Source organism: Oncorhynchus keta, chromosome 27, assembly GCF_023373465.1.
Source record: "Oncorhynchus keta strain PuntledgeMale-10-30-2019 chromosome 27, Oket_V2, whole genome shotgun sequence".
In the NCBI taxonomy this organism is placed as follows: Eukaryota; Metazoa; Chordata; class Actinopteri; order Salmoniformes; family Salmonidae; genus Oncorhynchus; species Oncorhynchus keta.
Window position 1 is genome coordinate 30,720,191 of NC_068447.1, and position 21,923 is coordinate 30,742,113.

At 42.3% G+C, this 21,923-nt stretch overlaps 1 long non-coding RNA gene across 1 annotated transcript; it reads right to left on the reverse strand.

Moving 5' to 3' along the window:
• Positions 1-13,700: 13,700 nt before the first annotated feature.
• On the reverse strand, positions 13,701-21,176 carry LOC118359794 (uncharacterized). The gene is made up of 2 exons (XR_004820750.2): positions 20,915-21,176; positions 13,701-18,473 (listed from the first exon to the last, which is right to left on the reverse strand). It is a non-coding gene; the product is annotated as an uncharacterized LOC118359794 (long non-coding RNA).
• Positions 21,177-21,923: the final 747 nt, after the last annotated feature.

Sequence of the window (21,923 nt, forward strand, 5' to 3'; positions counted from 1 at the left end):
GCCAAAACCTAGGAAGAAACCTAGAGAGGAACCGGGCTATGTGGGGTGGCCAGTCCTCTTCTGGCTGTGCCGGGTAGAGATTATAACAGAACATGACCAAGATGTTCAAATGTTCATAAATGACCAGCATGGTCGAATAATAATAAGGCAGAACAGTTGAAACTGGAGCAGCAGCACAGTCAGGTGGACTGGGGACAGCAAGGAGCCTTCATGTCAGGTAGTCCTGGGGCACGGTCCTAGGGCTCAGGTCAGTTGAAACTGGAGCAGGAGCATGGCCAGGTGGACTGGGGACAGCAAGGAGTCCTCATGTCAGGTAGTCCTGGGACATGGTCCTAGGGCTCAGGTCCTCCGAGAGAGAGAAAGAAAGAGAGAAGGAGAGAATTAGAGAACGCACACTTAGATTCACACAGGACACCGAATAGGACAGGAGAAGTACTCCAGATATAACAAACTGACCCTAGCCCCCCGACACATAAACTACTGCAGCATAAATACTGGAGGCTGAGACAGGATCATACATACATTATTTTTAACATTTCTACAAACGTCAAAGTTTTCTATCCAATGATACCCATTATATGCATATCCTGGCTTCTGGGCCTGAGTAACAGGCAGTTTGCTTTGGGCACGTCAGTCAGGCGGAAATTCCCGAAAAAAGGACCCTAGCCTGAAGAAGTTTTAACAAATGATTGTTCACTGCCTGCAGTCTATTGATACAGACTCATGAGACAGGTGTGTGCTCACTCAAGATTCGATATTGCCCTTAATGCCCTTAATGCACTCTATTTCTTAACGAGAGAGTAAATTTCCTCCCAGACTGTGCCATCAAGCATCATATGTCGTTTTGTAGCTGGATGTGGCTCAGGGACAAGCCCAAGCACATTCTCTGGTTGGTACCATATAATGTCCTCTTTCATTGGCCAAAATAATTGGTTGGCTCCCACATAACTCATTGTCTTGACTAGAGCACAGCTCTCTGCATCAACGTTATGTATAATACCAGGGTAAGGGTCTTCATCATATTTCACATCACCATTTTCCAATCAGTCCCTCATGTATGTCTGCAATGTGCTGTATTGCACTAGGAGATGCCTGTGGTGCTGTGCAGGTGGAAGGTTGTGCTTTGTCTGCCTCTATTTGTTGAATTATCACGATTTGTGCATGGGCCAAAACAATCACATACAGTAGATGTGGAGTCATTTGAGAGGCAGATAGGTCATCATTCTATAGCTGTAAGACTTCAGGTGAGTGTGGTGGTGTGTTCCTTTACAGGTATGACTCCATAACCAACATTTTCTGGATAGTTGATCTTCTTTTTCTTTTGTTGTTGCTGGGAAAGTTGTGAGATGGATTTCAGTTCACCACTTTATTTCCTCCTGAGTTATCTTTCTTTTTGTTTCTTAAGATACTCCTGGTATCTTATAGGATCTTGTTTGATTTTGTTTATATACATTACATGACCAAAAGTATGTGGACATCTGCTCGTCAAACATCTCATTCCAAAATCATGGGCATTAATATGGAGTTGGTCCCCGCTTTGCTGTTTTAAAAGCCTCCACTATTCTGGGAAGGCTTTCCACTAGATGTTGGAACATTGCTGTGGGAACTTGCCTCCATTCAGCTACAAGAGCATTAGGGCGATTAGGCATGGTTTGCAGTTGGCATTCCAATTCATCCCAAATGTGTTCGATGGGGTTGACGTCAAGGCGCTGTACAAGGCTATCAAGTTCTTCCACACTGATCTAGACAAACACTGAAAGATGAAAGATTACAAAAATAATAAAATGATTGGTCAATTTTGGGGGGAATCCTGGCTACCCTTGGCATCCATGAATACACCCACACTGCCAAAAAATCTACCTCCAGTATAGCGTAATGGGAAAAAAGTTGATTTGTTATATCTTTTTTTAAATTAGTTTGTGCGACTTCTCAATAAGTTTTGAGTCAGTGCCACACTCAGTGCCTTGGGGTTAACAGCGCACAACAAGCTCCTAGTCCCCCTGTCTCAAGGGGATTTATGGCTGATTTATGATGAAATCATCAACCCTGTTGCTGTTACTTTATTTGGCACTTAATAGGCACTTACTGTAGTAATTTCTTGAAATGGGAAAAATGTTTTTTATTAAGTTAAACGTGCTCTTTATGACAGAATGTTCAAATAAGGCGCAATCAAACATACTGAATTGGTGGAACGACCCATAAATTTTTTTTTTTTACAATTGTGAGTATAAATGTTGGCAAATAATGGCCAAAGCGAGTAATGGCCAAAAATACACCAATACATTTTCCATATATACAGTTGAAGTCGGAAGTTTACGTACACCTTAGCCAAATACATTTAAACTCAGCTTTTCCACAATTCCTGACATTTAATCCTAGTAAAAATTCCCTGTCTTAGGTCAGTTAGAATCACAACTTTATTTTAAGAATGTTGAATGTCAGAATAATAGTAGAGAGAATTATTTATTTCAGATTTGATTTCTTTCAGCACATTCCCAGTGCATCAGAAGTTTACATACACTCAATTAGTATTTGGTAGCATTGCCTTTAAATTGTTGAACTTGGGTCAAACGTTTCTGCTAGCCTTCCACAAGCTTCCCACAATAAATTTGGTGAATTTTGGCCCATTCCTCCTGACAGAGCTGGTGTAACTGAGTCAGGTGTGTAGGCCTCTTTGCTCACACATGCTTTTTCAGTTCTGCCCACATATTTGCTATAGGATTGAGGTCAGGGCACTCCAATACCTTGACTTTGTTGTTCTTAAGCCAAGTTGCCACAACTTTAGTAGCTTGGGGTCATTGTCCATTTGGAAGACCCATTTTTGACCAAGCTTTAACTTCCTGACTGATGTCTTGTGATGTTGCTTCAATATATCCACATAATTGTCTTACCACATGTGCACCAGTCACTCCTGCAGTAAAGCACACCCACAACATGATGCTGCCACCCCCATGCTTCACGGTTGGTATGGTGTTCTTCAGGTTGCAAGCTTCCCCCTTTTTCCTCCAAACATAACGATGGTCATTATGGCCAAACAGTTCTATTTTTGTTTCATCAGACCAGAGGACATTTCTCCAAAAATAATGATATTTTTCACCATGTGCAGTTGCAAACCGTAGTCTGGCTTTTTAATGGCGGTTTTGGAGCAGTGGCTTCTTTCTTGCTGAGCGGCCTTTCAGGTTATGTCGATATAGGACTCGTTTTACTGTGGATATAGATACTTTTGTACCTGTTTCCTCCATCATCTTCACAAGGTCCTTTGCTGTTGTTCTGGGATTGATTTGCACTTTTCGCACCAAAGTACGTTCATCTCTAGGAGACAGAACCTGTCTCCTTCCTGAGTGGCATGACGGTTGCGTGGTGCCATGGTGGTTATACTTGTGTACTATTGTTTGTACAGATGAATGTGGTACCTTCAGGCTTTAGGAAATTGCTCCCAATGATGAACCAGACTTGTGGAGGTCTACAATTTTTGGGGGCTGATTTCTTTTGATTTTCCCATGATATCAGGTATTGAGGCACTGAGTTTGAAGGTAGGCCTTACAATACACCCACAGGTACACCTCCAATTGACTCCAATGATGTCAATTAGCCTATCAGAAGCTTCTAAAGCCATTACATAATTTTCAGGAATTTTCCAAGCTGTTTAAAGGCACAGTCAACTTAGTGTATGTAAACGTCTGACCTGGAATTGTGATACAGTGAATTATAAGGGAAATAATCTTTCCGTAAACAATTGTTGGAAATATTATTTGTCATGCAAAAAGTAGATTACCTAACTGATGTGCCAAAACTATAGTTTGTTAACAAGACATTTGTGGAGTAAAAACACGTTTTAATGACTCCAACCTAAGTGTATGTAAACTTCTGACTTCAACTGTATGCAAGTACTACATTTAAGTTCAGAAGACCACAAATCTCTTTAATAAGACAGTCTTTTGTCAGTGCTTGGTGGAACATTAAAGACACTCTAAGCACTAATTCTTACATGGAACCCTCCCATATACTTGTGTAAAAGTGCTTTCTGTTTTGTTAGTGTTCAGCCAATATCAGCCACACCTTAATAAAGAACCACCATCTGATAGACAGTCTGTGAAAAGTGCTGCATGGGTGGACAAGGATAACAGGTTTGAAATACAGCCTTGTCGATCCCTTGGCTCGCCATCTGCCATTAGTGAGTGAGTATATGTGTGCGCATGCATGTCACTGGCTGGAGACAGTGGTAGGTGTGTGTATGTGGATATTTGCCCATTTCCATAACATCCCAACTGCTTCCTGCACCAGGAAGTAATAGGCATTTGTAGTGCACCCTTTAGTCATTGTCTCTATGTAACTGATGTGAAATGGCTAGCTAGTTAGCAGTGGTGCGCGCTAATAGTGTTTAAATCGGTGACGTCACTCGCACTGAGACCTGAAGGAGTTGTTCCCCCAGCTCTTCAAGGGCCCTGGCTTTTGTGGCACGATGGGTAACGATGCTTCGTTGGTGTCAGTTGTTGATGTGTGCAGAGGGTCCCTGGTTCGAGCCCAGGTAGGGGCGAGGAGAGCTATACTGTTACATTGATGCTGTTGACCCGGATCACTGGTTGCTGCGGAAAAGGAGGAGGTCAAAAGGGGGGTGAGTGTAACCGGTGTGAAATGGCGAGCTAGTTAGCCATGGTGCGTGCTAATAGCGTTTCAATCGGTTACGTCACTCGCTCTGAGACCTGAAGTAGTTGTTCCCCTTGCTCTGCAAGGGCCGTGGCTTTTGTGGAGCGATGGGTAACATTGCTTCGTGGGTGTCAGTTGTCTGTGTGTGCAGAGGGTCCCTGGTTCGAGCCCGGGTAGGTGCGAGGGGACGGACTAAAGTTATACTGTTACATCTACATAACCCATTATTTGGAGGGATTCTCCTTGTTGAGGTGTTATAGAGGAAGGGAAGGAGTTAAGTTGTAAAGAAAGGCCGTTTTCAATTGCAGTCTCAAACCATTCATGATATCCTTACAGAATTACAGTGGCAAGGGGGGCTCTGGGAGTAAGTGTGTTCTCATGCTTTTCATTTTTTAAATTTAACCACGCAAGTCAGTTAAGAACAAATTCTTATTTACAATGACGGCCTAGGAACAGTGGGTTAACTACCTTGTTCAGTGTCAGAACAATAGATTTTTACATTGGCAGCTCAGGGATTCAATCTAGCAACCTTTCGTACACTCAAAAAAATGCTGGGTTGTTTGGATGACCCAACTACTTGGTTACAGGTATTGGGTCACTTAGTTGAGTTGTTTTCTTTAAAAAGAGCCAGGTTGGGTTGTTAATGCTGTATTATTGATGTAGAGTTATTGAGATCATTAGACCCAGCGGGTGTGTTAATTCTCCTGCCAAATCCAGAAGATCAAAGTGATCCGGCAAGCTCCTGAATGAGGATTTTTGCAGCTGTGTAACAAGTGAGTAAAAAGCTAGCTAGCTAACATGACTAATTATTAATTCAGGAATAAATGACCTAGCTATCATAATTACATATTATCTCAGTCATTGGCAATTTTAGATAATCTTAGCTAGCAAGCTAACTAGCAAACATCCCCGTGCATGCTAGCTCGAGCATTAGGTAGCTACTTAGCTAACATTTGCTAAGTTAGCTGGCTAACTAGCGAGCAACCTATTTTCCTGTGTTGTGTGTGATAGCAAACATTTCAGATTTGTGTTGAAGTTTTGCGAGCTAGCTAGCTATGTCAGTGCCTGTAGAAAGCTTGTCTTCTGTGAGCCTAACATTAACATTACTGTGTGGTGAATTGTTTCACATCAGGTAGATAACTTGGCTTAGCTAGCTTGCTAAAACTAACGTAAACTCACGCCATTCCGTACAAATGTGCGCAACCGCGACATTCAAACGAGGCTGCAAAGAAAACTAATGGGACTGTAGCGACTGTGTTGACAGTGAAGTGCTTACTTACAAACCCTTGTCCAACAATGTAGTTTTATGAAAATACCCCCCCCCCTTCCCCCCCAAAAAAGTAAGAGATAAGAATAACAAATAATGAAAGAGCAGCAGTAAATAGCAACAGCGGCGCTATATGCTGAGCTGTAGTCAATGAATAGCATTCTCACATAGGTGTTCCTTTTGTCCAGGTGTGAAAGGGCAGTGTGGAGTGCAGTAGAGATTGCATCATCTGTGGATCTGTTGGTGTGGTATGCAAATTGCAGTGGGTCTAGGGTTTCTGGGATGATGGTGTTGATGTGAGTCATGACCAGCCTTTCAAAGCATTTCATGGCTACAGACGTGAGTGCTATGGGTCAGTAGTTATTTAGGCAGGTTACCTTAGTGTTCTTGGGCACAGGGGCTATGGTGGTCTGCTTTAAACATGTTGGTATTACAGACTCAGAGGTTGAAAATGTCAGTGAAGACACTTTCCAGTTGGTCAGCGCATGCTGAACACGTCCTTGTAATCCGTCTGGCCCTGCGACCTTGTGAATGTTGACCTATTTGAAGGTCTTACTCACATCGGATGCGGAGAGCGTGATCACAGTTATCCGGAGCAGTTGATGGTCTCATGCATGTTTCAGTGTTACTTGCCTCGAAGCAAGCATAGAAGTTATTTAGTTCGTCTGGTAGGCTTGTGTCACTGGGCAGCTCTCGGCTGTGCTTCCCTTTGTAGACTAATAGTTTGCAAGCCCTGCCACATCCGACGAGCGTCGAAGTCGGTGAAGTATGATTCAATCTTAGTCCTGTATTGACGCTTTGCCTGTTTGATGGTTCGTCGGAGGGCATAGCAGATTTCATATAAGCTTCCAGGTTAGAGTCCTGCTCCTTGAAAGCGGCAGCTCTACCCTTTAGCTCAGTGCGAATTTTGCCTGTAATCCATGGCTTCTGGTTGGGGTATGTACGTACAGTCACTGTGGGTATGACGTCCTCGATGCACTTACTGATAAAGCCGCTGACTGATGTGGTGTACTCCTCAATGCCATCGGAAGAATCCCGGAACATATTCCAGTCTGTGCTAGCAAAGCAGTCCTGTAGTTTAACATCTGCTTCATCGAACCACTTTTTTAGACTGAGTCATTGGTGTTTCCTGCTTTAATTTTAGCTTGTAAGTAAGAATCAGGAGGAGAGAATTATGGTCAGAATTGCCAAATGGAGGGCGAGGGAGAGCTTTGTATGCGTCTCTGTGTGTGGAGTAAAGGTGGTCTTGATTTTTTTTCTTCCTTTGGTTGCACATTTAACATGCTGATAGAAATGAGGTAAAACTGATTTAAATTTCCCTGCATTAAAGTCCCCGGCCACTAGGAACTCTGCCTCTGGATGAGCATTTCCCTGTTTGCTTATGTCACGCCATGACCCAAGTCTATGTTTTCTATTTCTTTGTTTTTGGCCGTGTCTGTTTACCAATCAAAGGCAGCTGTCTATCGTTGTCTCTGATTGGGGATCATATATAAATTGTCATTTTCCTTTTGGGTTTTGTGGGATCTTGTTTTCTGTTTAGTGTTTCTGTCTGACAGAAATGTGCGCTTTCGTTTTCACGTTTGTTCATTTGTTTGAGTGTTTTTTGAAATAAAACAATCATGAACACTTTCCAAGCTGCGCTTTGGTCCGGTCAAACGAGAGCCTTAACAGAAGATCCCACCACCAACGGACCAAGCAGCGTGCCCCGGAGTGGAAGACATGATGGATATGGGAGGAGGTGGCAGGGCATGAGAGCCTGCCGTGGAAACAGGCGGAAGCAGCGAGGGAGGAACGGCGACGAGACCAGGAGTCACGGCAAAGACGGAAGCCCAAGGGGCAGCTCCCCTAAATAATTGAGGGGGTGGCACATGGGGAGATTGGCAGAGTCAGGGTTTAGACCTGAGCCAACTCCCCGTGCTTACTGTGGGGAGCGTGTGACAGGTCAGACACCGTGTTATGCGGGGATGCGCACGGTATCTCCAGTGCGCATTCACAGCCCGCATTCACTGTTCCAGCTCCCCGCAGTTGCCGTGCTAGAGTGGGCATTCAGCCAGGATGGATTGTGCCGGCTCAGCACTCTTGGTCTACGGTGTGTCTCTTCGGCTGCACCAGCTCTATGCACGGTATCCCCAGTTCGCCAGCACAACCCGGTATTCAGCTAGGACGTGTTGTGCCAGCTCTACGCTCCAGAACTCCAGTGCGCCTCCACAGCCCAGTATATCCTGCACCCGCTCTACGCACTATGCCTCCAGTGCGCCTTCATAGCCTAGTGCGTCCTGTGCCAGCTCTCCACACTCACCGTGCTAAAGTGGATATCCAGCCAGGACACGTTGTGGCAGCTCCACGTACCAGGCTTCCAGTACGTCTCCTCAGTCCGGTGAGACCTGTTCAGGCTCCGCGTACGAAGCCTCCAGTGATGATCCATGGCCCGAAGCCTCCAGTGATGATCCATTGCACGAAGCCTGCAGTGGTGATCCAGGGAAAGGAGCCTCCAGTGACGGTCCCCAGTCCGGAGCCTCCAGCGACGGTCCCCAGTCCGGAGCCTGCAGTGATGGTCCCCAGTCCGGAGCCTCCAAATTCGGTTCCCAGTCCGGAGCCTGAAGCGACGGTTCCCAGTCCGGAGCCTCCAGCGAGGGTCTCCAGTCCGGAGCTTACAGGGGGGGTTCCTAACCTGGAGTCCCCGACGACGATCTATGGTCCGGAGGTCCCGGCAACGATCCCTGCACCAGAGGCGCCACCGAAGTGGGGGGAGCCTCAAGCGTAGCGGGGTCTGCTTCCCGCACCGGAGCCTCCACCGAGAGTAGATACCCACCCGGACCCTCCCCTATAGGTTCAGGTTTGCGGCCGGAGTCCGCACCTTTGGGGGGATGGTAGTGTCACGCCCTGACCTTTGAGTTCCTTATTATTTTCTATGTTTGGTTAGGTCAGGGTGTAACTTGGGTGGGAAAGTCTATGTTTTCTATTTCTTTGTTTTTGGCCGTGTGTGTTTCCCAATCAGAGGAAGCTGTCTATCGTTGTCTCTGATTGGGGATCATATATAAGTTGTCATTTTCCTTTTGGGTTTTGTGGGATCTTGTTTTCTGTTTAGTTTTCTCCCTGACAGAACTGTGCGCTTTCGTTTTCACGTTTGTTATTTTGTTTGAGTGTTTTTTGAAATAAAAGAATCATGAACACTTTCCACACTACGCTTTGGTCCGGTCATTCTACAAATGAGAGCCATTACAGCTTATGGTGGTATACAGCTCACTGAGTGCCATTTTAGCGCCAGCATCGGTCTGTGGTAGTATGTAGACAGCTACGAAAAATACAGATAACTCTCTAGATACAGTTGAAGTCGGAAGTTTACATACACTTAGGTTGGAGTCATTAAAACTTGTTTTTCAACCACTCCACAAATGTCTTGTTAACAAACTATAGTTTTGGCAAGTCAGATAGGACATCTACTTTGTGCATGACACAAGTAATCTTTCCAACAATTGTTTACAGAGAGATTATAATTCACTGCATCACTTATAATTCACTGCATCACAATTCCAGTGGGTGAGAAGTTTACATACACTAAGTTGACTGTGCCTTTAAACAGCTTGGAAAATTCCAGAAAATGATGTCATGGTTTTAGAAGGTTCTGATAGGCTAATTGACATAATTTGAGTCAATTGGAGGTGTACCTGTGAATGTATTTCGAAGCCTACCTTCAAACTCCAAGCCTCTTTGCTTGACATCATGGGAAAATCAAAAGAAATCAGCCAAGACCTCCGAAATAAAATTGTAGATCTCCACAAGTCTGGTTCATCCTTGGGAGCAATTTCCAAACACCTGAAGGTACCACGTTCATCTGTACAAACAACAGTACGCAAGTATAAACACCATGGGACCACGCGGCCGTCATACCACTCAGGAAGGAGACAGGTTCTGTCTCCTAGAGATGAATGTAGTTTGATGCGAAAAGTGCAATTCAATCCCAGAACAACAGCAAAGGACCTTGGGAAGATGTTGGAAGAAACAGGTACAAAAGTATCTATATCCACAGTAAAACGAGTCCTATATCGACATAACCTGAAAGGCGGCTCAGCAAGGAAGAAGCCACTGCTCCAAAACTGCCATAAAAAAGCCAGACTACAGTTTGCAACTGCACATGTGGACAAAGATCATACTTTTTGGAGAAATGTCCTCTGTATGATGAAACAAAAATAGAACTGTTTGGCCATAATGAGAATTTGTTATGTTTGGAGTAAAAAGGGGGAGGCTTGCAAGCTGAAGAACTTCATCCCAACCGTGAGGCACGGGGGTCTACACACCTGACTCAGTTACACCAGCTCTGTCAGGAGGAATGGGCCAAAATTCACCCAACTTATTGTGGGAAGCTTGTGGAAGGCTAGCAGAAATGTTTGACCCAGGTTAAACAATTTAAAGGCAATGCTACCAATTACTAATTGAGTGTATGTAAACTTCTGACGCACTGGGAATGTGGTGAAAGAAATTAAATCTGAAATAAATAATTATCTCTACTATTATTCTGACATTTCACATTCTTAAAATTAAGTGGTGATCCTAACTGACTTAAGACAGGGAATTTTTACAAGTATTAAATGTCAGGAATTGTGAAAAACTGAGTTTAAATGTATTTGGCTAAGGTGTATGTAAACTTCCGACTTCAACTGCAGATAGTGTGATCTACAGCTTATGATTGTGATTGTTATCTACAGCTATATGTACCTCAGGCGAGCAAAACCTCGAGACTTCCTTAGATATCATGCACCAGCTGTTGTTCACGTATGTGCATAGGCCCCCGCCACGTGTCTAACCAGAGGCTGCTGTTCTGTCCTGCCGATGGAGATTATGTTCTTAATGTCGTCGTTCAGTCATGACTCGGTTAAACATAAGATATTACAGTTTTTAATGTGCCGTTGGTAGGATATACATGCGTTCAGCTCGTCCCATTTATTTTCCAGCTATTGAACATTAGCAAGCAGGAAGGAAGGCAATGGCAGATTAGCCACTTGTCAGCTAATCCTCGCAAGGCACTCTGGTCTTTTTCCACTAAATCTGTTTCCTTCTCCGGCAAATCACGGGTGATGTGGGCCTGGTTGGGTGTCTGTAGTAGTATATCCCTCCTTGTCTGACTCATTGAAAAATAACTCTTTGTCCAGTTTGAGGTGAGCAATCGAAGTTCTGATGTCCAGAAGCTCTTTTCGGTCATAAGAGACTGTAGCAGCAACACTATGTACAAAACAAGTTACTAACAACGCGAAAAACAAATAAAATAACGCGATTGGTTAAGAGCCGATAAGACGGCAGCCCTCCCCTCCGGAGCCATCATTCAGTCCTAATCTTTGTTAACCTTATGTTTTTGTCCCCACTGCCAAGATACTAGAGGCTGTATGGCCCTGAGTGTTATCCCACCACCAGTTTATTCATTTTGACTGTCCCCTAAAACTTAGCCATTGTCCCCCAGATACTAAAGATGACATGTTCATGAGAGTGCTTCTCCCACCACCAGTGTACCGAGTGCAGGTATATTGAAATGAAAATAGTGTCTCAAATGTTCATTCACGTTTATCCATTTTGGCTGTCCCCTAAAAGCTTGTTATGTCTTTGTCCCCCAATACTAAAGATGACATGATTCTGAGAGCATTTTTCCCACCACCAGTGCAGCGAGTTGGAAAGAAGTCTGCCCACCCAAGCATTGATGAGGTCTGAAAGGTAGCCTAGTGGTTAGAGTGTTGGGCCAGTAACTGAAGGGTTGCTGGACTAAATCTCAGAGCTGACAAGGGAAAAAAATCTGTCTTTCTTCCCCCGAGTAAGGCAGTTAACCCACTGTTCCCCGGCGCTGAAGACGTGGATGTTGATTAAAGCATTCAGAGTGGTTGGGTTAAATGCAGAAGACACTTCAGTTGAAGGTATTCAGTTGTACAATTGACTAGGTATCCCCTTTCTCTTATAATGTAGCTTAAGTATACATGTGGAATATTGAATAATTTTTCATATGTAATACTGTAAACCAGAGGTAAGAAGTAACTAATTACAAATACTATCGTTACTGTAAATGAGTAGCTTTTCCAATACTTGTCCTTTTTTTCAGTAATTTTACTTCTACCTGAGTAGGCCATTTCAGTACTCTTCCCACCCCAACTCAATGTAGATTAATGTCCTGCACACAGCAATAGACTGTATAGAGTACCAGAGTATGAGTCATAATACCCATAAAACCTTGCGGTCAAACAGAGAAATGGTTCCAATCATTTTTCCACCATTCATTTTTTCCCGTAGAGGATTTTAGAAATACTTAAAATAAGGGCTGTGTTTCGTGTAGGCTTACCCTGGCATGACGTTTTGATAACTGTGTAAATCTATCTAGGACAAGGTGACACTCAATTGAAATAGTTATGAATTGCTTGCTCTTTCTGTAAGTATCATAGTTTAAGTTCAATGACCAGCAATAGATCTAGAACAGAATTAGATTTCATTTTGGGTTTCAAAATACAACGAATATGAACCAGCTATGGCACAATATTGTAAATCCTTCTAGGTGTTCCACCTATCTGACTCACTCCACTGGAGTTCCCTCCCTGTGCGTGTGTTCGTGTGTGTGCTTGCATGTGGTTGCATGCAGGTTTATGTGTGTGTACACGCGTACGTGTGTATGCGTGACAGTTATACAGTACGTCAGCAGTCCGTCGGCATGTCATAGCCGTTTAAACACAGCCCCCGTGCCTCTGTTGTGGGGCCGTTCCACCTCAGCGGTGAACCCAGGTGAACCCCACCCTCTGAGGTGACTTGCAGGAATCTGGTTGGATGGCACCAAAGCATGTATAGACCGGCGCTGGAATCCTCACTCCGCCAACTACTGTGTGGGCAGCCTGGAACTGGAGTTCTCCTGTGATGTCATGCATAGCCAAGATATCCAGCTAGTTGACTACCCCCCCCATATTCTCCAAAATCACATGAAAGGTGGGAGTTCAGTCAAAGCATCAAAGGAAATAAAAACACAGTTCATTCATTGCATAGCATGTCAGTGATACAGTCATTTGCCTAATTGTTAACAAAATACATGTGAATTACCATTGGAAAACCCTTTTATAGTAGTGAGGGATGAAGACAATTTCATTTGAACCCTTTAACTTGCTCATTACATGTTCTGCATGGGAGATCAGGTCCAGGGCTTGTTTCAGTAAATGTTTAAATGAACTCTGTGTTTGTGTTCCTCCTGATACAATCAGAGCTCCAGTGAACCCCTCAGAGCTCTAACAGCTTTAATTAAACAACAAAGGGGCTGTATTATTTGTGTGTGTGTGTGTGTGTGTGTGTGTGTGTGTGTGTGTGTGTGTGTGTGTGTGTGTGTGTGTGTGTGTGTGTGTGTGTGTGTGTGTGTGTGTGTGTGTGTGTGTGTGTGTGTGTGTGTGTGTGTGTGTGTGTGTGTGTAAAAGACCTTAGAATCGGTGAAAAGTGGCCCTATGCTTCTCAGCCTAGCAACGAGACACACTGGGCAGCCTGTTATGTGCTGCTTTAGAGCAGGAGTCGGGACACAATGAGGGCTTGGCTGATAGGGGACCTCATGAGTAAACTGAGGGATTTAAAAAAGTGCTCTGTTCAGATGTAACCTGATCTCCACCTGACTGGGGCCAGGCATTCTGCTTGGTGAAGAGTCCCCCTGAACACAATGACCAGAGCACACATCGATCACATTTACATTCCTTCATACAAAACTATGCAACTAGAAAGATCGTTAAATGCATTCAGACAACACTTTATTAATCACAGTCAAAAAGGACGGGACAAAGTCAAATATTGTTTATTTCAAGTTTATTTGATATTGTCATGTCATATTACATAACGTTGGTGAAAATATATATGTGTATCTATCGCTTGGCTGTAGTAAAGTCAGTATTTATTGATAAATTAGATCAATAATGGATTAATTTATAGTTTTTTAATTTACTGTACTGGAGAAATGTCAAATTCCCGACAATGTTCCTATTTGGAATTTAGTAACCATGACACCGTGACGAACACACAAATCTTTCTTTTAAAAGTCGAATAAATGCTGTTCTAAATGCTTTATTACATGAAGATAATATTACATCCGTTTAAATATAAAATATTTGATACAGTATATTTATTAACACACACACACAGAGAGAGAGAGACAGAGCGAGATTTAAAAGCACTTTAAAGCATTTTAATTACTTTAAAGCATTTTAATTACTTTAATTACTACTTATGGCATCACATATGTGTATATCCCAAAATGCTGTATTTCTTTGGCCATCCTGGGCCGTTGCTTAAGGAATAAACTCTGACACATGGCACATGGAAGAGCACTGACAACTGAATCAATCTTCCAGTGCAAGGTTCATAGTTCCTGTATTGTCATTATCTTCATGACCATAGTGAATACACCCCAATCCATCTGTCACTTCAACCAATCTGTCTATGCACTGGTCATATACACACACAAACACACTGTATACACACATTAACATAGAAGAAGCCTAAGAGGTCAGACACACCAAGAAATCTGACGGCCATGCTCAAACTTCTGTACAAGAAGGAGAGAGGAAAAAGAGAAGTAAACGCCATTCAATGGACGGCATTACCAGACAGTATTAGACAGGGATATTTAGATCTAACCATGTCTGGTAAGACGCCAATCAACAGGCTAGGGAGCTAGGACTGAAGGACGCCCTCTGAACCAACCGTCCACTGTACGCAGAGGGAGACAGCTGAAAGAGACAGGATGAGATACAGGAAGAGACAGGCTGAAAAGATACAGTATGGCTGTCTGTCTGTTCGTCTGTCTCACACACAGACAGTGATACTACTCTATCGTTGTCATATTCTCAAAGACTATGTTATATGGAGTACATTTACAATGATTTGCCATGAATAAAGACAAACTAGATCCTGTTGGTTGAAAGTTCACATCAAAATGTGGTGCCCTCTCACCGCAAATTAAATAAATATGCCACATTTGGGTTCAGTACAACATCAAATTGTCTTTTTAACCGTTTGGAAAGGAGAGGGGGTGAAAAGGGAAAAAACATTGAACCATTCCGTGTGTCTATGTCATAAATAAAGGCAAACAACAGGAGGTGAGCCAATAAAGGTATGGTTCAATATTTGCGAGGTAATTCTCCCTCCTTAAACAAACATTTAGGCTCTGCCAGCTCCTTTTATTATTTGCCAATGTCTGTGCTGTCTGTTTGAAGGCTTTACCTATTAAATTGGGATGTATTTTTCTTCCTGGAAGACGACATGGAACGGGGTAGTAGTTTGCCATAAGGAATCAACTCATTTAAGTCTATGGCTATTTATCATTTGTTTATGAAAAAAAAATCAACAGAATTCTAAAATTCTAATTGGAACAAAGGTTCTCCAATGAAGCCTTTTAAAATAACAAAAGGCACTACAGATAGAGCTGTGGGATATATTTAGCTGTGATAAAAAAAAGAGTAATCATTCATATGAAGGGATGAGAGAGAGGTGAGGCTGAAGGGGAGTGGTGAGGAGTCAAGGAGGATGTTGCTGAGTCTATTTTTATCACAAGTGCTCAGGTGAGCTTGTGTCAGTTTCAGGATGTGCCATGTAGATAAGCGGTGCTGGACCAATCACGGTGACACAACACAAGCCACACGCTACAGAGGGGAGGTGATACGAAAATGAGTGGCGGTGCGACCGGTTGAACCGTCAACCGACCTGTATTCTTTAACACAGGTTGGGTGGGGCCACCCTAGAACAGGGAAGTGGAATTACAAATGCTGGGTCTCCTCTACTTGGCCTATCTTTTCTACAAATAAATGACGAGGTAAAATGGAGCTTCTTTCAGATGTATAGTTTTAGCTATTGGAATAAAGGCGTGTCAATAGAAGAAGATTTAAGACAATCTCTTACAGATAGATGCAACCCTAAACCAAGTCTTCTTATCAGTGATGATATCAGACATCAAATCCTTGAAGAAAGATACAGAGTTCAAACTGGAGTCAAGTTCTAACACTACAGATAATCTGATCAGGTATTGTCTATGGTGTGCTTTCATCAAGTGGTCACACCTGACCCTTTAAGCACATCCTTAGCTGAGGTGTATCTCTGGAGGTAGGTGGGTCACCCAGGAAACATCGTTACCAGACAGTGTTAGAACTTTTTTGTACAATCCAGCACTGTCAGGTAAGATGGATCCTGAAAGCCATTTCAGCGTAAACCAGAGCATTTCATTGAGAGAGAAAAATGGCCGCCAAGCTATGGTAGCTAGCTAACGTTGTAAGTTGTGTGGTATATCACTGTAGTTAGCGGATGGCTAGCATCATCATTACCAGGCAGTATTAGAGAGATTGATGATATCCAATGCTGCCTTGTAAGATGGGGATGACCATCCAATACATGCATAGGAGACAAACAATGGGTCATAAAAGTGATTATTTTACAGATCACAATATGTGTACGGATCGAAGTAACAATATTTTCGTCTAAGCATTTTACAATACAGGTTCATTTTGTTTAATGTGTTGTGTTATCTCCTGGTTTTCACTGACAAAAACTTGATAAAAGGCTAAGCTTGCTTTGGGTAGGTTTGTGTGGGGATAAGCCCCACCTATGTGCATAACTGAGACTTCAGGAACATTCCACTATGAAAAGAAAGAGGTGTACTAAACAGTAGGCGACCCTGACTGGTAATGCAAATTATCATTAGAAGGCCTGTCTTTCACATCTCTGAAGCTACATCTGTATTTACCACATAAACTATAATAATATAAAATCAAGTATACCCCCTCCCCAGGCACACATGCAACTCATCATAAATATCCATTAGAACTCCACTACAGTTAACTCAACAAATTGTGGCCTTGGGTGGACTCTACTATGGGTGGACTCTACTATCTCAAACTCAAACTAACAATAGCAAGTTCAATTTATCACCTAACCCCCAGGTCTTAAACAAGAGATGAAGTGGGGGGAAAAAACGTATTTGAAACTCGCCTCGAAACTAGACTTTGTTCTAGTAGGGACTGTAGGTTAGGTTCTGCCTCAGGAGAGTGGGCCACAGTGGATGTTAATGATTGGCCAAACCTGTTCTGACTGGTCTGGTTCTACAAAACGGTAAGGCTGCTTTTTCCCCTCATTCTGAAAATGATATATATACACTCAGACATCGTTGTCATATATATATATATATATATTATCCCTGGTCATCCCTACTGCCTCTGATCTGGCGGACTCACTCAACACAAATGCTTTGTTTGTAAATAATGTCTGAGTGTTGGAGTGTCTGAGTGTTGGATTGTGCCCCTGGCAATCCTTAAATACATATACTTCAGTATATTTCAAACCAAATACTTTTAGACTTTTACTCAAGTAGTATTTTGCTGGGTGACTTTCACTTCAGTCATTTTCTATTGATGTATCTTTACTTTTACTCATGTATGACAATTGGGTATTTTTTGGACCATTATTAACATCCATTCTCGACAAAACTCACTGCATTTTTCATACTCAAAACTACAGCAACAAGGCCTTGGGGTTGTTGTTCCGTATTCACATGTCATGTCCCTGAAGATGTTAGCACAGGTAGCACAATGTATGTCATGTCATATTCATTTCAACAGTCATTTGATGAAATGTTGAAAACGAAGGGGAAATGAATGCCTTCCCTTTACCTGTACCTCCTTTCTTTGTGTTTGTAGTGTGTTGAAAGCCTGGAGGAATGCTGGACTGACCTAGCCTGTGCCTATGCAGTGTGTGCAGAAGGTCATTGAGACAGCTTTTGTTTACTGAAAAACGTGGGCTATTCACAGGTACACAGTGTGAAAGCAACACACTCATTAGAAGTGGCACAATGCTGCATGCTAATTATTTATATTTATGTAAGATAAAGACTCATATATAATATATACCAGTATTCCTTAGTTAGTCATTCTATTTACATTGCCACTTAAAATAGTGACACATGACTGATCAACCACTCAAATATGTACAATAACTCAACAATCACAGTGGCAACAAACTATTTGCATCGTGCATTGTCAAATAACTGCTATAACTCGTTCTAATTTTATTGAGACCTGGTACAGTAAGTCAGCAATAGTTACACTAATATTGATATCTATTAATGTTAACTATTTTTTTGCTATTTTTTTCTCTAAACCTGAAACAAAACTAGAATCAAGACAACCCTGTGTTCAGAGGGAAAGAATAGGTTTCCCGTCATCCTGCAAATGAGCTAAATGGAAGAGTGTGAGTGAATGAGAAAGGTAGAAAGAGAGAGAGCATAAGGGAGGGAATAGAACAGGCAGAGAAGAGAGGTGGAGAATGTACCTGTAACCTTACCGTTGTGAAAAGGAACCCAAAAGGAAAGAATGCAACAAAACAAAGTGAGTAAAGGGGGGTGGGGGGTAAAAAGGAAAAGATCTTGAATTTTTAGCAGCCAGAGCCTGTGAACACTTCAGCTTCTTCCCGGTCAGTCAGTCAGGGCCCATGAAATGAGAAAGCTAAGCCGCCCTGCTCTCACAGACTGCTGCAGCCTCTATTTAGTTAATCATCAGCATTATACACCAGAGCTGCAGGCCTAAAGAGAAAGAGAGAGAGAAAGAGAAAAAAAAGATTAGGGAGAAATAATGAGTATTAAAGCTTGTAGAATGAAGAAGAGGACAATGGAAATAAAACATATTTAAATTCAAGTAGACCCTGCAGTTTCTAGTATTTCCTGACTTCCTACTTCCCACGTGCTTGCTATGCATTTCCTCAGTTATCCTTCCTTCTTTAAGGTTTGCTTAAGTTTTGTCCCCTGAAACTCGTCCCTGTTTTGGCTCTTGAGTGAAATGATTCCATTGTAGGAGAGGTTGTTCATTCGGTGTGGTGTATACGGCTACCCATGCTGTAGCCTTACTGAGTGAATGAGGTGTGATCAGGTAACCCTGCACTCTGCGTTGGAATGGGACTCCACTGTGAAATGAACCTGATAGGTAAACCAACCTGGCCCTTAATCAATAGTTGGCGTCTTTGTGGAGAAGAATGTCGGTGAAATCCAAAACCTCACTTAAGGTTGGACCTTATCAACACCACTATTTGGCCCTCCAGACTACTGGAGAGTAAAAGCTTAGTGGCTTGATTCGTCGCTTTTCAGCTATTTCTCTTTGGTTGTTTCATTTCAGTATTTACTATATTGTTCGGTTCCCTCTGCTATTTTACTAAGTTAAATTATATATTTACTATTCTACTATCTTTCATGGTTCATTCATTCAGTTGAGAACTATCACTTTTCATAGTTCACTACTTTCCCTTTCGTTTTGAGTATTTCCAATGAATGAGTGAAATTTTTTAAGCAAAAAAGGTTTCTAGCCTCCCTCATGCATGGCACTGTAATTAAGTCATTTATTTGTCAGTTTGGCTTGATTTAAGTATCACAAATATACATTTTTATTTCCACCTCACATTACTATTGTCTATTCCTAGCTTCAATATGAATGTATTTCCATGATTTGTCTGAAAATGCTTTCTTTCTTAACTTGTTTTAAAATCCTGTCAATGTTTCACATATTTTTATAGCAGCTATTGACATTGATTTATCTAGGTACAAAGAAACAGCATTCCACCAACATCAACCATAATGTTAATGGTTTAAAACAGTTATGGCAAAAGCTGCTTAGTCACAGTCATAACTATTTAAACTGCATGTTCTTCAGTTCACAAACTCAATGTTTTTTTTCCCTGACCTCTCACTTTATTCCGTGATTGGCATTACGGTTAACATAGTTAGCTTGTTCTTAGTTTCACATGTCTGTTTTCTAAGCCGTAAAAAAAAAACAGTAAAAAAAACTATTTTCAAATTTCAACCTCCATTTTGTATGGCTTACCAATCAAGTGAGTCACATTCTATGGAAATTCCCTACAGACCAGTTATGATATCTGTAATGCCCAACCCATAGTCAATCTTTAAAAAGCTGTAAACAATTACGAATTACTCATTCAAAGAATTGAACGAATGTCTGTCTTTCCGCCAATCAAAATCTTCCACCTCACTCCTTATTCACTGCACTATTTGGTCAACATTTTCCCTCCATTTATCAACAACACCTTTTAAACTTTATGAAAAAGATTAAATCCATCTTCTTGCAACATTCCAAAAACATAACCATCCTAATGGTAATTTTCTACTCCCAGAAGTCAAACAAAATAACAAAATCCTACAGAAGATTAAAATGGATGAGCAGACATTTTATGTTCAGCATACATCCACTATGTAAACCTCGTATTTCTCACATCAAAAGGTTAGGAAAAACAGATTATTATTTGAAATCTCTATCTATACATGCCAAATGAAATAAGTAAGAACTGGCCTAGCCTTGGTATTTTAGTCTCCTTTTCTAGACATGCAACATCCTAAGAAAAGGCTGCGTTGAGACTTATTTAACAGGTAGCAGAGATAAGTTGTCAAATGCCTTCATTATCTTCATTATCTTTTTTTCAAATCAGAATAAATGTTTTAAAATATTTAAAATACATAAATGTTTATTTTGTAAAATAATGAAAATATCATCAGCTTTTGAAGTGGTACAATTATCAAAATATTATCATAACTGCTTTAATGTTCTTCCAAATGTGAATTTCCAGTGTGACAATGGAGGGAAAAATCTGCTGTCTTTATATCATTTGACAAGTCTGTCTGTTTGCCTCTACCTGCCCCAACTGGTCTTTCCAGTTTAGGAATTAACGTTCGGCTCTTTTGTTTCTGTTTAAATGGACTGGAATCTGATACAGTTTATAATATACCTCCCCCTAAACTCATGCTCTTCCTGTAATAGCATACAAGCACCAACGGTTTTATACAACGACCATGTTGGCTTGCCATCCATTTCCTGACTATTACATAAGTATACATACAACTGCGCTTCAGTCTACCTGTAAGCTGGTGCGATGACAAAGCAAATGTATCACAAATAATGTCAGAGGAAATCGTACACGGACCAAAATTAAAACAAATAAGGAGGTATCATGTTGGTGGGTTACCCTCTCCTTCCCAGGTGTGGTCAAGTGAGCCAGAAAGAGGCATCATGTTGCCTGGCTGTGGCTGCTGCCTCATAGATATGTCTTCCTCTTCCCTCCTCTCACAGAGAGACCTCTTTGATGTTTGCTTGGAAAAAGATGCGAATTAGCTCAGCTTGACTAGACACCCAACGAGGAGGCGAAGAACCCCAAAAATCAACTCAACAGGTTTAAGTCGTGAAGACTCGGCTCAAGTTTCCCGGAGCTCACGGCGACGCTACCTGGTTAAGCTCCTCAAGACGAGTAGACTGAATTTGTAAAGGGGATAGGTTTACATGTAGCCTGGCCTCCCTCCCCCACAGGTGAGGTGCAATTTTCAGGTGGCAGCCAATCTCCTTAGCCTCTGGCGCTCACAGGTGTGTCCCATGTGCTGCAGTGGCCAATCAGGTCTGAGACTAAGCCCAGTCCAACCCCCCCCTTGTCCCACCTCACCGGTTCACCTGCCCCCACCCAAGCCCGCCGCCGCTCCCACCCCAGGTACATTGTATGTGTTTATGACGTTAGCCTGAGCTCCTGTGGGAACGGCCTCAGTTCCTATCACAACACAAACTACACCAACATCATCCATGAGCCCCGGTCCACGCCCAGAAACAAACCAAAACCATGTTGAGAGGGAATCATATAGATAGCAAATCATATAGAGCCTACCAAAAATCCTTTGTGAAAAAAACCCACATGACCTCTGGCATACTTGTCAGTGTATATATGAAATAGCCATAATCTGAAATACCCTTTACCCTTGTCTCTTTCAGTCTCTCTATTTTCTGTTCACAGAAGCCATTCCAGCCTCAGTGGCTAACAAAGCCCTACTGGTTTAAAGCCAGATGACAAGTGAACAAAGTACAGGCAGATGAAACAGACAGACAGACACAAGACGGTTTAAGGTGAGCCAGGTTAGGCCAGGTCGGGCCTAGAGCAGGGTATGTTGGTCTATCAATCACTGTGGCTGATGGGGGTGAGGCTGAACCCTAAT